The sequence below is a fragment of the Bombina bombina genome, chromosome 1 (genome assembly GCF_027579735.1).
Source record: "Bombina bombina isolate aBomBom1 chromosome 1, aBomBom1.pri, whole genome shotgun sequence".
Taxonomy (NCBI): domain Eukaryota; kingdom Metazoa; phylum Chordata; class Amphibia; order Anura; family Bombinatoridae; genus Bombina; species Bombina bombina.
In genome coordinates, this window is record NC_069499.1 from 1,373,526,332 (window position 1) to 1,373,552,664 (window position 26,333).

Sequence of the window (26,333 nt, forward strand, 5' to 3'; positions counted from 1 at the left end):
AATTTTGTTCTTTCATGATTCCGATAGAGCATGAGATTTTAAGCAACTTTCTAATTTACTCCTATTATCAATTGTTCTTCGTTCTCTTGCTATCTTTATTTTAAAAGCAGAAATTTAAATCTTAGCAGCCAGCCCATTTTAGGTTCAGCACCATAGTGCTTGCTTATTGGAGGCTTACATTTACCCACCAATAAGCATGCATAACCCAGGTTCTCAACCAAAAATGGGCCTGCTCCTATGCATCACATTCCAGCTTTTTAAATAAAGATATCAAGAGAACGAAGAAAAATTGATAATAGGATTAAATTATAAAGTTGCTTAAAATTGCATGCTGTATCTAAATCATGAAAGAAATAATCTGGGTTTAGTGTCCCTTTAGATGTGAGCAGCATCTAAAAACGCCAAAAACGCTCAGAACAGGTGTAGCAATGGCTCAGCAGCTAAAGGGTTAATATTGTTCCGAATTTACTCCTAGAGGTGATTGACAACATACACCACAGATTGGAATGTGCTAAAGTTTGAAAATCCCTTGTACCCCTGTTTTATTCACATTGTGGGCGCGATCCGATATACAGCGTAGTTTTCGGCGCAAGCGAGGGAACCCGCGCTGCCCGTAATTTCACCTCGCAACTCGACCTATCCAATATACTGCGTCGTCAGATGCTAAACTGGCGTAAGTAGGAAAAACCGGCGATCAGCTAAAATGTGCCCAAATACACATTTTAGTCGTCGCAAGTACTTACGCCAGTATTTTGTTCACGTAAACTCTCAATAAAGTGTAGTTTTATGCAAATTAGGCAACAAATCGTCACAACTAACCGCCAGTTCTAAGAGATGCGCCACGTAATTACGACATTCAAAAATCATACTTAAACCCCTGCGCAGCCGCCATTTTCTTTAGTTTGTTTGGTTGGTTCTTGGAGCTACAGCACACTACAGTGAGTAGGAGAAAGTGGTCAGAGTAGAGAGAGAGGCGCATTGCATAGATTTAGTTAGGTCGGATTTGGTGGATTTGTTAAGCTTGTACATTACTGTCACTTTTTTACATATTGCACATATTTTGCATACACACATATACAAAATACACAACACTTTTTTTTTTATAACACCTTACATATTTTATTTATCTTTTACAGTGTGAAAGGTTGAGTGTTTGGTTGTGATTGTGTGTGATGGAAGTGGGAGTGAGTGTGAGTGTGTGAGTGTGTGTAGTGTGAGGATGTCAGGGAGAGCTAGGGCGGGGGGGGGGGGAGGGAAGGGGAGTTGCAGGGAGAGGATTATGGTCAGGAAGAGCAGCAGAGTCCCCGTCAGGGAGTCAGTGGGGTGGGGAGAGGGAGACTTAGAAGGGAGGATGGGAGTGGGGTTGCCCCAAGGCCAGGCACACTCAGTAGAAGAGGGATAGAGGGTGCACATGGGGATAGAAGGGGGGAGGAGGGAGAGAATAGGGAGGAACCCACACCAGGGACATCTCAGGGAGGGAGCCAGGCGGCCCAGGATGAGGAGCGTATGAGGTGCCCCAACTTCACCTTTGCTGAAAACCTCGCTCTAGTCCAGGCCGTCCTGGAGAACCATACCGCCCTCTTTGACCAAGAGAAGGGCAAATGAGTTGCCCATAGGCGTAAAGATGCCTGGCTGAAGGTGGAGGAGGCAGTTAATGGTGTGTCCCAGCAGAGGAGGACTGTGGATGGCCTCAAGAAACGTTGGAACGATTGTAAGAGGAGAGTGAAGGAGAAGATGGGCCAAGAAGCAATGTCCCAGACGGCAACAGGAGGTGGGCCTCACCTGGAGGCAGAATATAATAAGTGGCAGGAGCTGATTCGTAGGTCCCTGAGCATCACAGCAGTCCGTGGACTTCCAGGGGCTTGTGACTCAGGGATTGCAACATCAGCGCAGCATGCTGGTGAGTAACATCCCACACACCAGTATTATATGTATTTGAGATATAACATCCTATAATGTCACACATTCATGTACACAATGAGGAGCATGGTATTTGGCCTACTAACAAAAACATCTACAATTAGATTTCACATTAAAGGGACATGAAAGCAAATCTTTTTATTTCATTATTCAGATAGAGAATACAGTTTTAAACAACATCCCAATTTACTTCTATTATCTAATTTGCTTCATTATTCTGATATTCTTTGTTTATTAAATATCAATACACATGGGTGAGCCAATCACACGAGGCATTGATGTGCAGCCACCAATCAGCAGCTTCTGAACCTACCTAGATATACTTTTCAGCAAAGAATATCAAGAGAATGAAGCAAATTAGGTAATGGAAGTAAATTAGAAAGTTGTTTAAAATTGCATGCTGTAGCTGAATCATGAAAGAATAAAAATGGGTTTAATGTCCATTTAATGCTACTTAACACATTGTAATTCATGACATGAGGTGGAATAGTTAAATACTAACATGACTCGGAGTAACTCAGGCCACAAGCCACATGTAGAGTTTTCAGTAAATGTATACTTTGCATATTAAAATCCCTCATATCACAAATCACAATGTGCACATGCATGTTATAGAGTTTGACATGAGAATGAGTATAGGCCCTAGCACGTATCAATTTACATTGTATGCCCACATGGATATATATATATGATTGTACTAATACCTCTCATCATTTGACTCCTCCACAGAACCTCCTGTCAGCAGGGTGCAAACGGGCATGCATCCACCGCAACCACCAGGCCAGAGAATGCCTCCACTGCAACCACCAGGCCAGAGAATCCCTCAACAGTATGCTCCCAGGCATGAGGTGGGTTGGATTGCCTCTGTTGAGGACCCATACGTCATGCCACCAAGTTTTGAAGAGGAGCCCTGGCAGGAGCCCTGGCCGGAGGACTATTCTTTTGGTTATGAGGGGCAGCCAAGGCATCCCCAAAGGGTAGATGTCTTTACCCACCCCCTCCCAATATCAGGCCAGTCAGGACTTTTACCAACAGGACATACAGACTGGACAGGCTGAGTGGTCGCACACCAGTCGTCAATGGGACTACCAGTCCACACGGAGAGCTCCACCATCCACTTCCCTTGGAAGAGCTCCAGCATATGAAGAGGAGCATATAGCTGTGGTAGTTCCTCCTGCAGCACCAGCTGTCATTGCTCCTCCAGAAGCACCAGCAGTCATTGTTCCTCCAGAAGCACCAGCAGTCATTGTTCCTCCAGAAGCACCAGCAGTCATTGTTCCTCCAGAAGCACCAGCATTCATTGTTCCTCCAGAAGCACCAGCATTCATTGTTCCTCCAGAAGCACCAGCTATCATTGTTCCTCCAGAAGCACCAGCAGTCATTGTTCCAGATGCAACAGCAGCTAGAGGTGAACCTGCGCCTATAATCCTGCTGGTGAACAGCCTGTAGATCATTGTTTTTTTTTGTAATTTAGTTTAGTTGATTTAATTGTAGATAATTGTAGATAGTTTATTTAATTAATTTATTGATAGTGTAGTGTTAGGTTTAATTGTAACTTAGGTTAGGATTTATTTTACAGGTAATTTTGTAATTATTTAAACTAGGTAACTATTAAATAGTTATTAACTATTTAATAGCTATTGTACCTAGTTAAAATAAATACAAAGTTGCCTGTAAAATAAATATAAATCCTAAAATAGCTACAATATAATTATTATTTATATTGTAGCTATATTAGGGTTTATTTTACAGGTAAGTATTTAGCTTTAAATAGGATTAATTTATTTAATAAGAATTATTTTATTCCGTTAGATTTAAATTATATTTAACTTAGGGGGTGTTAGTGTTAGGTTTAGACTTAGCTTTAGGGGTTAATATATTTATTATAGCGGTGAGGTCCGGTCGGCAGATTAGGGATTAATACTTGAAGTTAGGTGTCGGCGATGTTAGGGAGGGCAGATTAGGGGTTAATACTATTTATTATAGGGTTTTTGAGGCGGGAGTGAGGCGGATTAGGGGTTAATACATTTATTATAGTAGCAGTGAAGTCCGGTCGGCAGATAAGGGGTTAATAATTGTATGTAGGTAGCGGCGACGTTGGGGGGGCAGTTTAGGGGGTAATAAATATTATGTAGGGGTCGGCGATGTTAGGGGCAGCAGATTAGGGGTACATAGGGATAATGTAGGTTGCGGCGGTGTGCGGTCGGCAGGTTAGGGGTTAAAAAAAATTAATAGAGTGGCGGCAATGTGGGGGGGCCTCGGTTTAGGGGTACATAGGTAGTTTATGGGTGTTAGTGTACTTTAGAGCACAGTAGTTAAGAGCTTTATGAACTTGCGTTAGCCCAGAAAGCTCTTAACTCCTGGCTTTTTTCTGCGGCTAGAGTCTTGTCGTTAGAGTTCTAACGCTCACTTCAGCCAAGACTCTAAATACCAGCATTAGGAAGATCCCATTGAAAAGATAGGATACGCAATTGGCGTAAGGGGATCTGCGGTATGGAAAAGTCGCGGCTGGAAAGTGAGCGTTAGACCCTTACCTACAAGACTCTAAATACCAGTGGTAGGCCAAAACCAGCGTTAGGACCCCCTAACGCTGGTTTTGACGGCTAACGCGTATTATACTAAAATTACATTAAACTATATTAAACTATTAATTAACCTACCCTAACTATTATACTAAAATACATTAAACTACCAATTAAATTAACTATATTACATATTTATTTTATTTTATTTATTAGTTTTTAAAATTCAAAAACAAAAATGAGAATCAATGTACAGCAATAGTGAAAGTAGCAATATGACGTTCGTATTCAGTACTGTACAATACAATAATGATTCAACTTAACTATTCATCCTCATTCTGTGTATAATTTCTGAGATTTCTCACTAACAAAATATATAAGGTTCTGATAACTAATCTAACTCATGGATTACAATTTAAGAAGATGCAACAACCAAAAAGCGTGCAGCATCTCCAACAAGGTTTGTGGTGCAAGTATAATCATATTTAAACCTTTAGAATTATCCTCAAGTTCTAGGTCAGTTAAAATCTGGTATGTTTTTCCTCATCTAAAATTGACATTTAAACTAGTTGAGGCAGTCCGGCACTCTCAATCTCTTGTGTTACTGAATGTATTCTTGGCTGAAGTCCTTTGATCCCTATCTAGTTATTGTGTATCTGTAGTTTGGGGCTGTAGGAGATCGGGTATGAATGGTTGATTGCATGTTTATGATAGATATGGATAGTGGGCTCACAAGTATTCTTGCCATAAAAACCTGGCGTTTAATATGGTGTCTGATTTATTGCGGTAAAGGTAGCCGTACTTTTCTAAGGAGAATTGCTCTTCTACTTCCTCGACCCACATATTTCTACTCAAAATGCTAGATGTTTTCCAATGGCGGGCTATTAGTTTTCTTGCGCTATTAAGGCCAATCTGCAAGACTAGCAGTTTTAAACGGCAGGATAACTTGGGCAAATCATTTAATAAGGCTATATTTGGAGTTAGTGTGAAATCATTTGCAATACCTTGTTTACAATATGTTTCTACTGCTTCCCATAATGGACGGACCATAGGGCAGTGCCACCACATATGAATCAGATTGCCATGCATCCCACAGCCTCTCCAGCACAAACTGGACGTGTTAGGATATATACTAGCCAGCCTCGATGGGGTTAAGTACCACCGAAGGAGGATTTTAAAATTTAACTCCAGTATGTCTGGAGAAGTCGAAGATTTTTTGATTGAACTAAAAAATTTGTACCATTTTTCGGCTTCTATATTTTCTGTGAGGTCTAAGTTCCACTTGGTTGTATATGTAGGTAAGGAGTTTACTGGGGAGTTTATAAGTAACTTACGGGATGTGGATAGTGTTCCTCTTGGTACAATGCCACTGAAGCACATTTGTTCGAAAGCAGTAGGTTTTCTCAGCAAGTCTGACTTAAATGGTGACGTGTGTATATAATGGTGTAATTGCGCATACTTTAGCCATTTGGAGAATTTCCCATCTGCTAAACCTGTTAATTTGTCTCTCTCTAATAGTTTGCCTGCTTCTGTAAATTTAAGTAATGGGATGGTGTAGTCCCATTCAGTTAATCGTTGGAAACCTTTGTCTAGGCCTCCCACCATTTCAATGTTTAATACAATTGGGAAGAGGGGGGACCTATAGGTGGAAATGTGGGGTTTGGTGGCGATTATATGATCCCAACTTTTGAATAAATGTTTGTGAATTTCAAGATAATGGCATTGGGGGGGTCTAAGGTCTTTAGATACCCAGCAAAGGGCGTGGACTAGGGGGGCTTTGAGAATGTGTGAATCTAATGTGACCCATGCCTTGCGTTCTTGTGTCTTGTGCCAATCTAATAGTCTTTGCAGGGTCACTGCTTGGTAATACTCCTCAATCTTCGGTAAACCCAATCCCCCTTTTAAATTTGATCTATACATTGTGTTCTTATTTATTCTTGGTCTGCATTTACCCCAGACAAATGTATTAAGGCATTTCTGTATCCTATTTAAGTACCATTGTGGAAGATGAAGTGGGAGAGTTTGTAGAATGTATAAGATTCTGGGCAATGTAGTCATTTTTATAGCTTGAATCCTACCCCACCAGGATAGTGGTTTGTTTGTCCAAGTCTTAAGGTCGCGTTGGGTATTGAGTAGCAGTGTGTTATAATTTTTGTCAAACAGTGTCGTCTGTCTGGGAGAAAGATGAATCCCTAGGTATCTGATTGAATCAGTTTTTAACCGGAGCGGGCAAATTGCCGATAAAGAACTAAATTTAGTGGTGGGTAGAGTGAGATTTAGGATCTCGGATTTTTGCTTGTTGACGAGAAAGTTAGAATAACTTCCAAATATGTCTAGTTCGACAAGGATTTCAGGAATGGTTGTGGATGGAGACGAGACTGTAAACAGCACGTCATCCGCGTACATTGCTATTTTATAATCCTGTTGGCCTATTGTGATCCCTTTGATGTTTTGGTTTTGGCGTACCCTAGACGCAAACACCTCCATCGTCAAGATGAAGAGAATCGGGGACAGGGGACACCCCTGTCGTGTGCCATTATTAATAGGGAGCGTTTCAGATAGAATCCCATTCACCTTCACTTTAGCACTTGGTTGAGTATATAAGCTAAAAATTCTGTTTATTATTTTCGGGCCGAATCCTATATAATGTTAGAAATTGCCAATTTGTTCGGTCGAATGCTTTTTCGGCGTCTATGGCCATCAGCACTGACTCAATGTTGTGGTGTTTTGTGTACTGTATGAGTGTTAAAGCTCTGAGGGTGTTATCCCTCGCCTCTCGGCCAGGGACAAAACCCACCTGATCCGTATGTACAATATCATTCAGGACTAGATTCAAACGGTTTGCTATGACTTTTCCTAGTATCTTTATGTCAACGTTAAGAAGTGATATTGGTCGGTAACTGGCCGGTTCGTCCTGTGGTTTGTCAGGTTTTAGAATCACTGATATGTGTGCAGCTAAGGAATCCATAGTGAGATGGGATTTCTCGTCCAGGGCATTAAAATGTTTCAACAGGTGAGGGGCAAGGATGGCTCTAAATGTCTTGTAGTATAGGTTAGTGAGACCGTCAGGTCCTGGGCTCTTCCCTGCTGGTAGATCCTTAATAACTGTCAATATCTCTGCTAATGTTATAGGTCTCTCCAGCTCTTCTGTTTGAGATTGTGTTAATTTATTTAGGTTAGCTGAGTTTATGTAGTCCACCATTTGTTGTGTATGCATCGGAGAGGAGTTGGTGTCAAGATTATATAGCTGGTGATAGAAGTTTTGGAAGTGTGCAGCTATTGCCTTACTGTCGTGTATATAATCGTCATGTGAAGTTCTTAGTTTATAAATATGTGTTAAGTAGCTTCAATCTTTAAGCGTGTATGCTAGCGTTTTGCCCGGGCGATTCCCCTCATAAAAATATTTTTTTCTGAGTTGTAGGGCTTTCCTCTGGGCTTCAGAGTAGAGTAGTGTTTTCAAGTCATTTCTAGCAGTTGTTAAAGCACGTAGAGTAATGTGATCTGAAGGTGAGTGTTTGTGCTGTAACTCTAGTGTGTGTATTCTTGTTGTCAAAGAGTTTAGTTGTGTGTCATGTTGTTTTTTGAGGTGTGCTTTATGCTTGATGCATTCTCCCCTGAATGTCGTCTTGTGAGCTTCCCATACGTAAAGAGGTTGAGTCTCTGGGATAGCGTTGAAGGTAAAATATTCTGTTAGTGTGGATGTAAGTTTTTGTGTTATCAGTGGGTGGTGTAAGAGGTATGCATCCAGTTTCCATATGAATGGATGTATCAGGGAATCCGGCCAGTCCAACTCCATTATTATCATGGAGTGATCTGACCAGACTGTTGGGACAATGTCTGAGTCTTTTAGCAGAGAAAGGTTCGCCTGATCCAAGTAGAAGTGGTCTATTCTAGAATACATTGCCCAAGGGTGGGAATAAAAAGTGAAGTTTCGTTGTGTAGGATGTTGTGTTCTCCATGTATCTACTAGTCCTAGGTGTTTAATGCAGTTAAGCACAGAGTTTGGCGGGCGAGGTAGCGTTTTAGTGTTATTGGATGTAGTGTCCAGGGAAGGGTCAAGTATAGTGTTGAGGTCCCCTCCTAAAACTATCGGGCCTTTACTTGTTTCCTGTATCATAGCTTTCAACTTGTTAAAGAACCTATTCCTACGTGTACTGGGGGCATAAACGTTAACTAGCGTGATGGGTCTATTATGTATAAGGCCCACTAATATAAGGATCCTACCTTCTGTATCATGAGTGGAGTTGAGAAGTCTAAAGGGGAGAGAGCGGTGAATGAGAATCCCAATCCCATTTTTCTTTTTTTCGTGGGAGTTAAGAAAACTGAGGGGGAAACTTTTGTTATTAAATTTAGGTTCGTTAGCCTTAGGGAAGTGAGTTTCTTGTATAAATACCACTGAACCCTTTTGCTTGGTAAACCATTGTAGAGCCACAGACCTTTTTGTGGGGGAGTTGAGACCCTTGGCATTTTGTGAAACTATCAATATTGATCTATGTGTCATCTTTATTATTTGTCTTATGTTCTGTGAATAAGATGTATAATGCATTCCTTACCCTGGGGTACAGCTTTGTTTTGTATGGTGGGCCTGTCGCTACGATGTGTTGTAAATACCTTATAGAGCGTAGAGAAGTGCCGGAATTGCCGTTAGTAGAGGATATGAACCTGTGATGTAGTTCGAACCTTAAGAGGATGCTGAAATGAAACAACAAACAATTATATAAACAGAACAATAAACAATGAACATGTTTAACTAACATCTAAACAAATAGAGTTAAAAGTAGGTCTAGGAGTGGGAGATATCCTCCGCGTCCTAGTAATACAGTAATCAGGGAGGGTTAGCAGCAAGGGTTTACTACCAACATTCCCCGTTGGCCAATGAGAAGTGATTTTAGTGAAGGGGGGTGTCCTTACTATGGAGTAATCTTGTACATAGACAAGATTGTTAAGTATGTTAAAAATAAAGGTGAGTCGGTAACTTTAGCGTCTATACTTTTGATTTGGCTGTCTGATTCTTAACATATAAGTCAGAAGGGCAGAGTTCGACCATGCTAAAAAAAAAAAACAGGATGTTCCTGTTATTCCAGGTTTGGGGTAAATAAGTATTAATGACTGGCAAGGTGGTCTAGACTCTCAAGGAGGTCCTGAGGGCAGAATTCGTGGGTTGCTTGGTGTGGGGGATGCTGTTTTACGTTTCCTGTTAACAGTTATCCATTTCTGGCGTTGTGCTTTGTGCAGGGAAGGTTCCATAGTTTGATTCTCTTCTTCTTGGTCCGATGACTGTGGAATTCGCTTCGGTAGAGGAATGTTCAGCTGGGAGCAAAAAGAGTTCAGATCCTCCAAATCTTTATATGTGTATTCTTTATTTTCTCTAACCACTCTAAGGGCAAAAGGGAAGCCCCAACGATAGGGGATGTTATGCTCCTGTAGATGCGTAGTGAGGAATTTGACTTCTCTTCGCCTGGAGAGGGTCAACGGGCTTAAGTCTGCGAATATTTGTATAGTATCGCCGTCTTTGCGTATTGGTGCTTTCTTTCTGGCTGCGGCCAGTATTTGTTCTTTATCTTTAAAGTTGTGACAGCGAAGTATAATGTCTCTTGGGGGTGCTTTAGCTGAGGGCTTGGGTTTTAAAGCTCTGTGCATTCTGTCTATAGATATGTTGGTCCCCTCCTTAGTGTTCAGGAGAAAACCAAAGAGGTCTTGTATGTATTGCGGTAATGTCTCTGACAGAACATTTTCAGACACCCCTCTTATCCTTAAGTTTTGGCGTCTGCCACGGTTGTCTAAATCTTCTATTTGCATTTGCATTTGTCTAATTTCGCTATTTTGGTGTTGAAGTTGCATAGTATGTAGGTTGATTGGTTCAGAAATTTCCTCTGCATGCTCTTCCAGTTGCAGTACCCTATTACCCAGGTCTATGACATCTTTCTTAACTTCAGTTAAACTTTCTTTTATAAGCTGGCTGACCTGGTTCATGAAGGCAGCAAAGTCCTCTTTAGTGGGAAGAGCTTTAAGATCTGCTCTGGTGATGGGGAGGTCAGGATCATTTAAAACAGTGTCAGGTTCCTCTTCTTGCATGTCACTGTTTGATTGTTGCGAGTCAAGTGAGTTAGTGGGGTTTGTGTCCACAGCTCTGAAATAAGAGTTCAATTTAGTCGTTGTAGTAGCAGAGGGTTTGTTAGTTTTATCCCCTTTAGGGGGGCGTTTGGAAGTCATTAGCGTTTCACCACCCAGCTAGCTGTTCATGCAAAATGTATAAGGAGTCAGTGATAAGCTTATTCTTTATGGATGTTACTGATTTTGTACTAACATGTATAGGAAACGTTCTGCCTACCTGCTATAATCTGTGCAGAGAAACTTTTCAGACATAGCAGGGCCCTAGGCATGCCGCCCTTCCGTTTCACAAACAAGCCCCTGTGAGGTAGGATCTCTCTCAGCCTACTACCGTTAATTTACTGTTAGGTTCAGTCAAATGCTGCCTCTTTTGTGCGTATGGGCCCTTATTTGAGTGACAGGTGGCATAGACACTAGGCTCCCTGCCTCCGGTGCAACTAACGTCTTTTCCCTTTGTTTTGGCTTTGGGCCTGTAATGGTGGCGTCTCCCACAATCTTACCGGAAGTTTGTATGTGTGCCCAGGTGTACTGACGCTATTTCTTTTACCCCTGTAATGTTCCGGTCAAGTTGTTGTGCCGTGGGCTCCTCTTTTAGCCATGCTGTAGCTCTCAATTGCTCTGAGTCGTAGGTATGTGAGGGTAAGATGGCGCCGTCTCTATCATTCTGCTGGGAGTTGATTCATTACTGTTGTGTCGGCTACGCCATCTCCCGGTATCCGGTTCTTTCTGTGGCAGCTCTCTGGATATTAAGCCACCTGTGGAGATTGTACCGGCTCTCTCTTCTTGCCTTTATCCCTTCATATGCGTCTTAAGGGGGAAAGCTGCACGGAGCATTACAATTTTGCAGCCATGCTGGTTCCCGGCTGGCTCCGCCTCCTATATTACATATTTAAACACCTAACACTACTCAAATTATTTAAATCTACAATTAAACATTTATAAATTACAAAATAAACAGTAAGTTACAAAAAATAAAAAACCACAGTATCAAAAGTAAAAAAGAATTACACCTAATCTAATAGCCATATCAAAATAAAAAAGACCCCTAAAATAAAAAAAAAACCCTAGCCTACAATAAACTACCAATGGCCCTTAAAAGGGCCTTTTGCGGGGCATTGCCCCAAAGAAATCAGTTCTTTTACTTGTAAAAAAAAATACAAACACCCCCCCAACAGTAAAACCCACCACCCACACAATCAACTCCCCCAAATAAAAAGCCTATCTAAAAAACCTAAGCTCCCCATTGCCCTGAAAAGGGCATTTGTATGGGCATTGCCCTTAAAAGGGCATTTAGCTCTTTTACTGCCCAGACCCGATGAGGACTTCGGCCCGCTTGGATGAAGACTTCTTCCGGATTCGATGAGGACTTCTGCCGCTTGGACAAGGATGGATGTCCGGTCTTCGAAAACTGTAAGTGGATCGTTGGGGGTTAGTGTTAGGTTTTTCTAAGGGTTTATTGGATGGGTTTTATTTTTAGAGTAGGGTCTGGGCAGTAAAAGAGCTAAATGCCCTTTTCAGGGCAATGGGGAGCTTAAGTTTTTTAGATAGGCTTTTTATTTGGGGGGGTTGGTTGTGTGGGTGGTGGGTTTTACTGTTGGGGGGGGTGTTTGTATTTTTTTTTACAGGTAAAAGAGCTGATTTCTTTGGGGTAATACCCCGCAAAAGGCCCTTTTAAGGGCCATTGGTAGTTTATTGTAGACTAGGGTTTTTTTTATTTTGGGGGGGGGGGTTATTTTGATAGGGCTTTTAGATTAGGTGTAATTCTTTTTTATTTTTGATACTGTGGTTTTTTATTTTTTTGTAAATTTTTAATTGTAGATTTAAATAATTTGAGTAGGGTTAGGTTTTTAAATATGTAATATAGTTAATTTAATTGGTAGTTTAATGTAATTTTAGTATAATAGTTAGGGTAGGTTAATTAATAGTTTAATATAGTTTAATGTAATTTTAGTATAATAGCTAGGGTAGGTTTAATTCTACAGGTAAGTTTTACTTTATTATAAGATAGGGATGAGGTAATTTTAATGTAAAGTTAGCGGGTTGTTAGGTTTAGGGGTTAATAGCTTAATTTAGTTTATGGAGATGTGGGGGCTGGCGGTTTAGGGGTTAATAGGTTTAGTTAATGGTAGTGATGTGGGAGGCCAGGGGTTTAGTGGTTAATAATGTTATTACAGTTTTGGTGGGGTCCGCGAGCGGCGGAATAGGGGTTAATAACTTTATTTAGTGGCGGCGGTGTCGGGCGGCAGATTAGTGGTGTTTAGGCTCGTTGTTTATGTTAGGGTGATAGGTGTAAACGTTACTGGCTTTCTTCCATATATATCAAAGGGATATCTGGCAGCATCGAACATGAGCTTTCGCTGCTTTCAGACTCCCATTGATTCCTATGGCATCCGCGGCCTCCAGGGTGGCGGATTGAAAACCAGGTACGCTGGTTACAAAAGGTACAAAAGATGCGAGTGTACCTGTTAGAAATTTGATAACTTGCAAAAGGTGTCAGATAGTGCCGAATTTGTATGTAATGACGTAAGCATCAATCTGTGTCAGATTGAGACCGAAGGATCGTATGTTACGTTACAAATTTAAACTTTTGCCAGTCTGTAGGTGTCAGCCGCTCTGGAATCAATCCGGGATGTAACCCAACTGCTAGCGTGAATTGAAAGCACACGCTAGCACACTGAGAAATATCCAGGACGTGACCCACTCAGGAAGCAGATTAGAAGATAACAAAAATGAATATTGTTCCAGAATGCAGGAAAGCCACAAAGGATAAAACGTCCCTTTAAGTAGTACAAAGAACAAAAAGGAAATGCTCTTACTTTGAAGCTTCTGAAAAAGGTCCTCTTTAGCAGGCTTGTAAAACAAAGGAAAAGTTCTCTTTTGCCGCTTGTAAAAGTAAATGTCCCTTTTAAGCAGGTGTATAACAAACAGAAAGGCAAAGTTCTCTTTTGCAGCTTGTAAAAGTAAATGTCCCTTTTAAGCAGGTGTATAACAAACAGAAAGGCAAAGTTCTCTTTTGCAGCTTGTAAAAGTAAATGTCCCTTTTAAGCAGGTGTATAACAAACAGAAAGGCAAAGTTCTCTTTTGCAGCTTGTAAAAGTAAAATGTCCCTTTAAGCAGGTCTTGTTTAACAAAGAATAGGTTTAAAGGTAAAGGCCAAAGCAAGGTCAGGCAGGCAGAAGTCGGCATCCAAATATCAGCAAAAGGTATAGGCAAAAGACAGGGTCAGGCAAGCAGAAGTCGGCATCCAAGTGTCAGCAAAAGGGTAATAGCTACAGGCAAGGTCAGGCAGGCAGAAGTCAATGTCCAAATATCAGCAAGTAGGGATTAGGCAAGAGGCTTGGTCAGGCAGGCAGAAGTCGGTACACAGAAGAATAAAACTGATATGGTACTCACAATCCAGGGAAACAAACAAACGGGCCCAGATTCAGATCTCCCGCCGAGATTTAAAGGGCAGGAGCGTAACCGTCATCAGAGGGGTGTGAGAGAAAGCGTCATGTTGCTAAGCAACATGACGTCAGAGACACAGAGGAGTTCCGGGAGCCGCGGCGACACGGCGATGAACGGAAGCGCTCATGACAGCACCCCCTCCTCAAGGGCCCCTCCGGGGGACAGGACCAGGTCTATCAGGATGAGTCTTGTGGAAGGTCTTGACCAATATTGGAGCATTTACTTGATGAGCAGGTTCCCAAGAACGTTCCGTGACTGGATAACCCTTCCAATGAATGAGATAATACAATTTCTTGCCCCGCAATTTGGAATCTAGAATATGGCTGATCTCAAACTCAGGATGTCCATGCACCAATAACGGTGGAGGTTTAGAAAAAGGCTTAGAATACCTGTTAATCATCACAGGTTTTAAAAGAGAAACATGGAATACCGGATGGACTTTGAGAGACTTGGGTAAAGCTACCCGATAAGCAGTGGAACATACCTGACCCAGTATTCGGAAAGGACCCACATATCGTGGTCCCAATTTGTTAGAAGGTTGTTTCAGGCGAAGAAATCGAGAGGAAATCCAAACTTTATCACCAGGGCGATATTTGGGAGCCTTTTTCCGTCGAAGATCCGAAAAGAACTTGTAACGTCTAGAAGTTACAGAAAGAATACGATGTATCTTCTGCCAATGTCGAGTTAATCTTCGGGCTGTAAGATCAGAAGCAGGATTCACTGTGGAGGAAGTATGCAAAGGGAACGTCCTAGGCTGATATCCGTAAGCTGCATGAAAAGGAGAAGTCTGAAGGGAGGAATTGTACCGGGCATTATGGGCCAATTCAGCCAAAGGAAGGTAAGAAGTCCAGTTAGAATGATAATGATCCACATAATGTCTAAGATATGTTTCAAGACACTGGTTTACTCTTTCAGTCTGACCATTCGATTGTGGGTGGTGAGAAGTAGAGAGAGATATAGTAGTACCAAAATGTTTACAAAGTGACCTCCAAAATCGAGAAACGAATTGTACCCCTCTATCTGAAACAATATCAAGAGGAAATCCATGGATTCTTACAATATGTAGAATAAAAAGTTCAGAGAGTCTTTTGGCAGATGGTAATCCTGGCAAGGGTACAAAATGAGCCGTCTTAGTGAACCTGTCGACCACCACCCAGATAGTATTGTTCCCAGTGGACAAGGGAAGATCGGTAATAAAGTCCATGGATACATGAGTCCAAGGCTGGTGAGGTATAGGCAATGGTTGGAGTAATCCTGAAGGAAGTTGGCGTGGAGTTTTGTTCATGGCACATTGTGTGCATACTGAGACGTAATCCTTCACATCTTGAGAGAGTGTAGGCCACCAGACATGTTGTTTGAGGTTTCGAGTGGTAATACTGATGCCAGGATGTCCAGAAAGGGGACTATCATGAGCCCAAAATAAAATCTTGGAACGAAGGCGTTCAGGAACAAAGAGTAAACCATTGGGAGGTTTACAGGACAAAGGAAGACGCTCTTGAGCGGACTGTAATTCTTGTAACCAAGAAGTTGTTAACTGGGCAATGACTTCATGAGGTTGGAGAATGGTACCAGACTCAGGAACTGGGGTATCTTGAAATTGTCTGGAAAGTGCGTCTGCTTTAATATTTTTTGAACCAGGTATGTAAGACAAATTATAGTGAAACCGAGAGAAGAATAAGGACCAGCGTGCTTGCCTGGAATTTAGTCGTTTGGCTGTTTGGAGATACAGAAGGTTCTTATGATCAGTAAGTATAGTAAATGGCAAAGAAGTACCTTCCAGCCAATGTCTCCATTCATCCAATGCCATCTTGATGGCAAGCAACTCTTTATTCCCTACGTCATAGTTAAATTCGGAAGGAGTGAATTTTTTAGAGAAAAAAGCAACAGGATGAATCCTTCCAGTCTCTGGTATTCGTTGAGACAGAACCGCTCCAGCAGCAACAGAGGAAGCATCCACCTCCAGAATAAATTGAAACTCAGGATTTGGATGACGAAGGATAGGAGCTGAGGAAAAAGCTTCTTTGAGAGATTCAAAAGCTTCTATAGCCTCAGACGGCCATACTTTACAGTTTTGTCCTTTTCTTGTGAGAGAAGTAAGAGGAGAAGTAATAGTAGCAAAATTCTTGATGAACTTTCTGTAATAATTGGCGAAGCCTAGGAAACGTTGTAAAGCCTTCAAAGAATCAGGTCTAGGCCAATCCAAAATGGCAGAAAGTTTAGTAGGGTCCATTTCGAATCCAGATGCCGATATTACATAACCCAGAAAGGGTATGATTTTTTGATGGAAAGAACATTTCTCCAGTTTAGCAAACAGATGGAATTCTCTTAGACGTTGAAGTACTTTCTTGACGTGGTGCACATGATCTTGGTGGTTCTGAGAAAAAATTAAGATGTCGTCCAGGTATATGATAACAAAAATATTCAAAAAATCACGAAAGATCTCATTTACAAAATGCTGGAAAACCGCCGGAGCATTGCATAGCCCAAAGGGCATGACCAAATATTCATAATGCCCAAATCGAGTGTTAAAGGCAGTCTTCCACTCATCTCCTTTGCGTATACGGATCAAGTTGTATGCACCACGTAGGTCGAGTTTGGTGAAAATGGTGGCTCCCTGAAGATAAGTAAAAAGTTCAGGAATAAGGGGCAGAGGATAACTGTTCTTGATGGTAATCTGATTCAATCCACGATAATCAATACAGGGTCTTAATCCGCCATCCTTTTTTCCCACAAAAAAGAAACCAGCCCCTACAGGGGAAGAGGAGGGTCGAATAAATCCTCTAGCCAGATTGTCTTTTATATATTCTTCCAGAGCCATGTTTTCTGGTTTAGAAAGTGGATATGTTTTGCCTCGAGGATAGGCAGCCCCAGGAAGGAGGTCAATGGGACAATCAAAAGGGCGATGAGGAGGAAGACGTTCCGCTTCTTTTTTGGAGAAGACATCCACAAAGTCATGGTAATGCATAGGTAAGGATTCCGGAGTTTCAACTGTGAGAGCAATAGTGAGTGGTAACTTAGTAATCTCTTGAAGACATTTAGTCTGGCATGTAGATCCCCAGGAAGTGAGTTCACCGAAAGTCCAAGAAAAAATGGGATTGTGAATCTGGAGCCAGGGTAATCCCAAGATAATGGGAAATTGCGGAGTGGGAATGACATCGAAACAAATTGTCTCAGAATGAAGTATTCCTACGGTGAGGATTAAGGGTTGAGTAGAAAACTGAATGTATCCAGAACCCAAAGGATCTCCACTGACCGTAGAGACTGAAATGGAATACTCCTTCTTTAGTAAGGGTATAGAATGAGTAGAAACAAATGTAGAGTCAATGAACACACCTCCAGCACCAGAATCAATTAGGGCTTGGGTATAGATCTTCTTTTGTCCAATTAGAAGAGTTACTGGAACAAAGAGTTTCTTGTATAGGGAATGACCACTATTTTGGCTTAACTCAGTTCCCTGGACTAGAGTTAAGCCCTGGCTTTTACTGGCCTAGTAGGACAATCCCTTAATAAATGTCCTTTAAGGCCACAGTACAGACATAAGCCAAGAGTCCGTCTTCTTAAGCGTTCAGTCTCAGTTAATTTTATACTTCCTACTTCCATGGGTTCAGCCTGATCAGTAGTAGGAGAGGCTGGAGTGACTGGACTAGAAAAACGAGGAGCTAAACGAAAAGGAGTTCGAGTGGCAGTCCTCTGTGTTCTATCCTTTTCTTGTTGGCGTTCACGAAACCTGGCGTCGAGACAGATACAGAGATTTATTAAGGCTTCTAAGGACTCTGGAAGTTCACGATACACCAATTCATCCTTGAGACGCTCAGAAAGTCCTTTACGGAAAGCGGCTCTGAGTGCTCCCTGATTCCAAGTGGTTTCAGAGGCAAGGGTGCGGAACTCAATTGCATATTGAGAGACTGGTTGATTTCCTTGACGTAAATCCAGGAGAGTTGCTTCAGCAGCGGATGACCTTCCAGGTTTATCGAATACGTTTGAGAATGTAGATAGAAATGTATCAACATCCAACAGTATAGGATCATTCTTTTCTAGCAAAGGTGACACCCAAGCCAAGGCTTTTCCTTTCATTAAGGAAATAAGAAACGTGATTCTAGAAGAGGCAGTAGCAAAGAGAGTAGGGCTATTTCGGAAATGAAGACGGCATTGATTCAAAAAGCCTCTACATTCTTCAGAATTCCCATCATATTTATCCGGAAGAGGAATCCTGGGACTTAGTTGTACCTGAGACTGATTGTTAGGAATCGGAGGAGGTAATGCCTCAATCGGATTTGGATTGGGATTAGGATTGGGAGGTGCGGTAGCAACCAAATTTTGTAATAGAGCAGTAATTTGATCAAGTTTAGTGTCCAGAGACTGCAAGTGAGTGGCATGAGAACCCAAGAGCTGTCCCTGGTGAGCCACGGCCATAGATAATTCAGTGGGGTCCATTTTTATGGCCCGTTTGTAATGTCAGCCGCTCTGGAATCAATCCGGGATGTAACCCAACTGCTAGCGTGAATTGAAAGCACACGCTAGCACACTGAGAAATATCCAGGACGTGACCCACTCAGGAAGCAGATTAGAAGATAACAAAAATGAATATTGTTCCAGAATGCAGGAAAGCCACAAAGGATAAAACGTCCCTTTAAGTAGTACAAAGAACAAAAAGGAAATGCTCTTACTTTGAAGCTTCTGAAAAAGGTCCTCTTTAGCAGGCTTGTAAAACAAAGGAAAAGTTCTCTTTTGCCGCTTGTAAAAGTAAATGTCCCTTTTAAGCAGGTGTATAACAAACAGAAAGGCAAAGTTCTCTTTTGCAGCTTGTAAAAGTAAATGTCCCTTTTAAGCAGGTGTATAACAAACAGAAAGGCAAAGTTCTCTTTTGCAGCTTGTAAAAGTAAATGTCCCTTTTAAGCAGGTGTATAACAAACAGAAAGGCAAAGTTCTCTTTTGCAGCTTGTAAAAGTAAAATGTCCCTTTAAGCAGGTCTTGTTTAACAAAGAATAGGTTTAAAGGTAAAGGCCAAAGCAAGGTCAGGCAGGCAGAAGTCGGCATCCAAATATCAGCAAAAGGTATAGGCAAAAGACAGGGTCAGGCAAGCAGAAGTCGGCATCCAAGTGTCAGCAAAAGGGTAATAGCTACAGGCAAGGTCAGGCAGGCAGAAGTCAATGTCCAAATATCAGCAAGTAGGGATTAGGCAAGAGGCTTGGTCAGGCAGGCAGAAGTCGGTACACAGAAGAATAAAACTGATATGGTACTCACAATCCAGGGAAACAAACAAACGGGCCCAGATTCAGATCTCCCGCCGAGATTTAAAGGGCAGGAGCGTAACCGTCATCAGAGGGGTGTGAGAGAAAGCGTCATGTTGCTAAGCAACATGACGTCAGAGACACAGAGGAGTTCCGGGAGCCGCGGCGACACGGCGATGAACGGAAGCGCTCATGACAGTAGGCTTTGATAACTAGGTTGAATCAAGCTCGCCACAAATACGCTGCGGAATTCCAGCGTATTTGCGGTTGACGGCTTGATAAATAGGCCTCTAAGACTTTAATCCACTCTCTCATCATTTCCCGCCTTGACTATTGCAACTCCATCCTTTCTGGCCTCCCTAGCTGCAGTCTGTCTCTCTTACAATCCATAATAAATTAATCTGCCAGGCTGATTTTCCTTACACGTCACTCCTCGTCTGCTGCACCTCTCTGCCAGTCCCTTCACTGGCTTCCTCTAACCTACAGAATAAGACACAAAATCCTGACTCTAACTTTTAAAGCTTCCAATAACACTGCTCCACCCTATATCTCTGACCTTGTCTCCAGATACTCTCATTCCCGTCCCCATCACTCTGCTCATGACCTCCTTCTCTCTTGTTACCTGCTCACATTCCTGTCTACAAGACCTCTCCAGACTGGCCTCTATTTTGTGGAACTCTCTGCCTCACACCACAAGACTCTCACCTAGTTTTCAAACTTTCAAACGCTCCTTAAAGACTCTACTGTTCAGCAATGCATAACATATACACTAACATTTTCTTATCTTAGTTCCCCTACTCCTTTAATTATCCCCTTGAACCCCCTTAGCATGTAAGTCTACAAGCAAGCCCAACTGCATTGGAGATCACCTTTATGCGAGCTGATTTACATCAGTGAAACTCTTGGTAGAGTCCTCTATCCCTTTGTCACCCATAATTGTTACCTTGCATATTAGACCCATGTTTTAAGCGCTGCAGAATCTGTATATATCTATACCTATATATAATCATCTATGTATATAGGTATAGATATATAATGTACAAAAATACCATCAGATATATGTAGAAAAAAATGTATTTATGAATAAATAGAACATATTCTGCTATGTGAAGAACATAGGATTGCAAAATATTCATATTTTCATGTCTGGTTAGAGAATATGCGATCAGGTTTGCCCGCTAGTAGGGTAATATGTTTTTTCCCACTTCTTTTGCTCTATTGACTTCTATGGGGGAATACTTTATCGCGTTCATGATATTCTAACTTTGGCTTTTTGCGCACATCGGGTTAGCGCATGAGCGAAAAAGCCTTTTACTTCCAACTTCTAATATGAGTGCTACCCTATGCACGCAAAAAGCTTACCTCTAGCCGAGTTAGCATGCAAGCGGGAGCGTTACATACTTGCAATCTGCTCCAATGTGTTTTACTGTGAATTTATAGTAAATATTTTACATTCCAATGTTCTGCACATAGTAGAAAATGTTGTTTGTATTTTTAAATAGATATTCCTGTATATATCTATACCTGCATATATTCATATAGATATTTAGGTATAGATATATATTTTACAAAACATCAATCAGATATCTATAGAAATATATATTTAGAAATAAAAAGAACATTTTCTTCTATGTGAAGAACATTGGAATTTAAAGTATTCATAACTACATTCACCTAGATTACGAGTTTTGCGCTAAACAGGGTGCGAAACGAACGCAACAAAAGTTGCGTTATTTCACCCTCCATAGCGCTGCCATTAGGAGTTTCTGAAAAGTCTCCTTGTGCATGCGATATAGTTGCGTTAAGCTCCATACTGCACAAAAGCCAAGGGCTGCTTTTACATGCTCGTGCACGCTTTTCCCCCTAGACATCATTGGGGAGAGAGTGTTAGAAAAAAAACTTACACCTGAAGTGCGGAATGGAGATCGCCGTAACGCAACCCCATTGATGTCTATGGGGGAAAAAAAATTACATTTAAACCTATCACCCTAACATAAACCCCAAGTCTAAACACCCCTAATCCGCCGCCCCCGACATAGTTGACACCTAAATAAAGTTATTAACCCCTAATCTGCCGCTCCGGACATCGCCGACATTTATAAAAGTTATTAACCCCTAATCCGGCGCTCCCAGACATCGCTGCCACTATAATAAAGTTATTAACCCCTATTCCGCTGCTTCCCGACATCGCCATCACTATAATAAAGTTATTAACCCCTAATCTGCCGCCCACGACATCGCCGACGCTAATAAAAGCTATATACCCTTAATCCGCCACTCCCCGACATCGCCAACACTAAATAAAGTTATTAACCCCTAAACCTCCGGCCTCCCATATCTCCGCCACTAAATAAACCTATTAACCCCTAAACCGCCGGCCCCCACATCGCAAAACACTAAATTAAACTATTAACCCCTAAACGTAACACCCCCCTAACTTTAAATTAAAAGTAAAATATAACTTAATTTGAATAAATAAAAACTTACCTGTGAAATAAATATAAACCTAACATTAAACTATAAATTAACCTAACATAACTATTCTAATAAAATAAAAAAAATATGAAAATATCTCAATTACAAATTTTAAAAAACCTTACACTGTAAAAAAAAATAATCTAAATTACAACTAAAAAAAAAACAAATCCTACGAAAAATTTTAAAAATCTAAATTTACCAAAAATAATTAACACTAAAATCACGAAAAATAAAAAACACTAAGATTACAAAAAAATAAACAAAATTGGGGGGCGGAGCCTAACCACGGAGCCGAATGACTTAGGCCCAGTGGCTTTGATGGGCTTTAAATAATATGCAGACTATGCAAACCTAAGATTCAGTAGTTCCTATGTGATGGGAGAACAACAAGAATTAAGGAGCTGACCCAGGAGACCCTAAAAAAAAGTCACGCTGCAGCGACCGGAATAGTCTCACACAAGAGGTGATTATATCCTGCGCGGCCTGCCCGCGTGGTTATCAACCCGAAGATAGATGGAATCTGCGGCGACATAAGAACAAACAGCTGTGCAGCCTCACGGAACAAGGAGCTTGATAGCTGACAGGAGGTCACACTCGTACATCGGAAGGTGCACACTCGAACTAATTTGGGCCTTCTGGGAGGCGGACCGCCAAAGGCTCTATCAGGACCCGGTAAGCAGCGGCTCTGATATACACCCCAAACACATAAATCCACGGGGTGTTATAGGGGGGTGAGGGTGGGGGCTGTGCATGCTTGCCCTTAACAACGGACACACACAATGGGCTCCCAGGGATCCTAGGCCCAATTTATTTCATAAAAGAGGTAATACCCAGAGACGAGAGGCGACAGACCAATAGTGTTATTGCTTTACATCACGTATCATATTAGATCCTTTTGCACATAAACTAGACCTCCACCTGATACCTGTGAACTGAACCTCACGGAGTATAGGGAGCTACCTCCCTCAGTAATGCCGTAAAAGAAAAATCAAAGGATGGAGAAGGGCACTACCACTAAAACAATGGGCCACTATCTGAGGCCTGTCGAGCAGACCCTATCAGCACAACCAGACATAATGGAAGATAGACAAACAAAAACTGATGCCCAAGTACATAACACAGACCAACTACCGACAGATTATGTCACCAAGGCTGACTTAAGCCTACTCTCATCAAAGGAGGACATTAAGATCGCCATGCACGAAGTAAGGGCCTTATATAAAGATTTACACAAAGATATTACTACACTTAAAGGGCGACTAAATACAGTAGAGGAACAGAGCACATCATTTACATCTGAGCTGAAGCAACTTTCTACTACAGTGTCTTCGCAAGAGAGTTCAATCGATGCCCTGAATGAAAAAATAGAGGACTTAGAAAATCGCGGCCACCGAACCAATTTGCGGATCAGGGGAGTGCCAGAGTCGGTGGCTCCCTCGGCTATTGCAGGATATCTTCAGGATTTATTTAGAACAATTAAAGGGACTCCTGGTGCTCCTGAGATTCAGATTGAAAGAGCACACAGGTCATTAAGGGCCAAACCTCCACCTAAGGCCCCTCCAAGGGACATTGTTGTGAAACGGCTCCATTTCCCTGATAAAGAGGATATCCTAAGAAATTTCAGAGCAAAGCAGTCGATCCAACATGCAGGAATCAATATCCAAATATTCAGTGATCTTAGTCCCACCACTTTGCAAAAACGCAGATCATTATCGTTTCTTACATCTGTTTTACAGTCTCACAAGATTCCCTACAGATGGGGGTTTCCTTTGTCTATAATTGCAACTAATGACAACAAAAATGTAGTCTACAGGACTGAGGAAGATCTTGTGCAGTTCTGCTCTCATCTCTCAATAGAAGCGCCTACTCCTTCTCGACTAGGTGGGGTGAACCCGCCTAGTACACAAGCTCCAGAAAATGAAGAACCTAACTCTGGCACGCAATGTATCAGAGATAATGGGAACACAGGAGACTAACAGCAAGGGATGATATACAACCCCACAAGAACTCTTGGGACTTATATATATGGAAAGTGCAAGACCCTTTGAACTCTGTTTTTGTATTGTTATACAATTTAGTTAGTTAAATAAGAAACTGAGGTACCTTGCACAGAAAAATAGCGTTACTCCCACATTGCTTGAAACCAAATGTTAGCCGTTACTAGGGAGGGCCTAGTTTAATGGGAAAAGTTACAAATATTAGTATAGTATGTTTACATTATCTATAAAAGGTTTTGTTCTATCAATGACACTAGAAGTATAATTATTCATAAATGCTTCCGAGGGCCTCTCCTCTGAACACCTCAACGGGTGAGGATATAATCGTTCTCCTAATATATTTTAGTTTTCACAGTTAGTCCAGAGGGAGAGGTTTCCTGGATAGTTCTTTTGTATATATAGAACTTTTCTCACTTTATTTACTAAAAGTCTATACAGAACTTGGGGGGAGCCTAATTACATTGGAAAGTTAAAAATGTTTAAGTGAAAATGTCATGTTTTCCTCAAGTTGATATGTTTTCCTAGATTTGTTGCACTTTTTTTTTACCAAATGTTGTGTTATAACAGTATTGTGGAGAAGTGGCTTTACTCCTATTTCCTTCTCTCACCCAACTCAGGAAACAAACAGCTTCCACCACATCTAACAACCCTCACATAAATAACTGACACAGTTGCCGCTACGGCATACAACCTGCAGATTAAATTCTGCTTTTATCTCACGATCTACTACTGAACTAATTCTTAACCCACACAATCTATCTGCATTAAAACTACACGAGGCGAGTGTAATTGCTCATTTGCCCCTACAGATATTACAGCTCATACGGCGGCCCATTTCTGCCACCGGGACACATCCCCATTGGTGTACTAATCTTTCCAGATACACTCTAGCAGGGAGTCACTCTTACTCTCTCTTCCGCCATCTTACTCTTAAACCACATATTTTGAACTAACCTACAGGTTTAAAACTAGTTATTCCTCATAATCTTCTACTTTCATCTCTTCTTCCCCTTCTCTTTACACTCTCCCCCCTCTTTCTTTCCCTCCTTATACCCCCACTCTTTTTTTTCTCCCTCTATTTGCCCTACCATTACACAATGAGCATCAGATATCCCCGTAAGCCGGACCATACTTTAACGTTGACAACAATTAATGTACACGGAATTAACAGCCCTGGTAAGCGCTCCATCACACTTAGAGAGATGTCTAAGCTTCATAGTTCTATTGTCTTTCTGCAGGAGACGCATTATCAAAGAGGCAGGGATCCAAAGTGGCTTAATTCAAAATACCCGACTGCTTTCTTTGCATCAGGCCCCCAAAAAAATAATGGAGTGGGCATATTGCTGCATAATTCCGTGGCTTATCAGCTAACATCATTACACAAAGACCCAGATGGTAGATATTTATTGTTATTGGGCCTCCTATTTGGGAGACCAATCACACTACTTAACATATATGCCCCCAATATTCAGCAACACAAATTTTTCAAAAAAATAGCAAGGCTACTTCTGGACCACGCAAAGGGCCCAGTGATGCTGGGGGGCGACTTTAACGTCCCAATGTGCCCCACCCTAGACACCTCTAACTCTGGATCTTGCATCCCCAAAACAATCCTGAAAACAATTAAAACAACTCTTGCAGAATTAAACCTACATGATATGTGGAGAACATTACACCCCTCAGGTAGGGATTATACTTATCTATCTAATGTGTTCCATAAGTACTCCCGCATTGACTATTGGTTCACAGACTCCATTAGTCTTCCTGTTGTGCACTCTTGTGAAATAGGCACAATCTCATGGACGGATCACGCGCTGGTTACATGTGATATCAGTTGGCTGGAGGCTCCCTTGATGGACTATATATGGAGATTTGACAATCATCTGTTACTAGACCCGACAGTAGTGACCTCAGTCAACACCTCCTTGACAGAGTATTTTTCTTTCAACTCTTACACAGACACATCCCTCCCTATAAACTGGGAAGCACACAAATGTGTTGTTCGGGGCAAACTATTAAAAATTAAAGCCAAAACACTGAAACAGAAACGAATTAAATATGAACTGGCACATTCCACAATACTTAAATTAGAAGGCATATATAAAAAGGATCCCCTAGATTCTAAAATCTCTCAAGATCTTGAGCAGGCAAAAAAAGACCTAAGAGACATACTCAATACTGAGTCACAAAGCCAAGCTCTAACATAAGACAAATGTACTACGACCAGGGAAATAAACCTGGCAAGTTACTCTCTAGAGCGACAAAATGCAAAATACTTAAAACCTTTATCCACACATTGATGGACCCCAGCGGCACGGTGATGCGGGACAGTAAGGGAATAGCAAAAATTCTTCGGCAATATTATAGTAACCTATACAACCTTGACACCCCCTCACCACCTTCAGACACTCAGGGACATTTAAACAGGAAGGAAACACTCATCACCGCCTATCTATCGAATCTTCCTCTGGCCCAACTCTCATCTGAGGACTCAGGTTCCTTGGACTCCCCCATCACCTCAGAGGAAATTATCAAAGCAATAAAAGATCTCCCCTCTGGACAAAGCCCAGGTCCAGATGGCCTAACCCCTAAATATTACAAAACTTTCAAAGACATTTTGGTTCCCC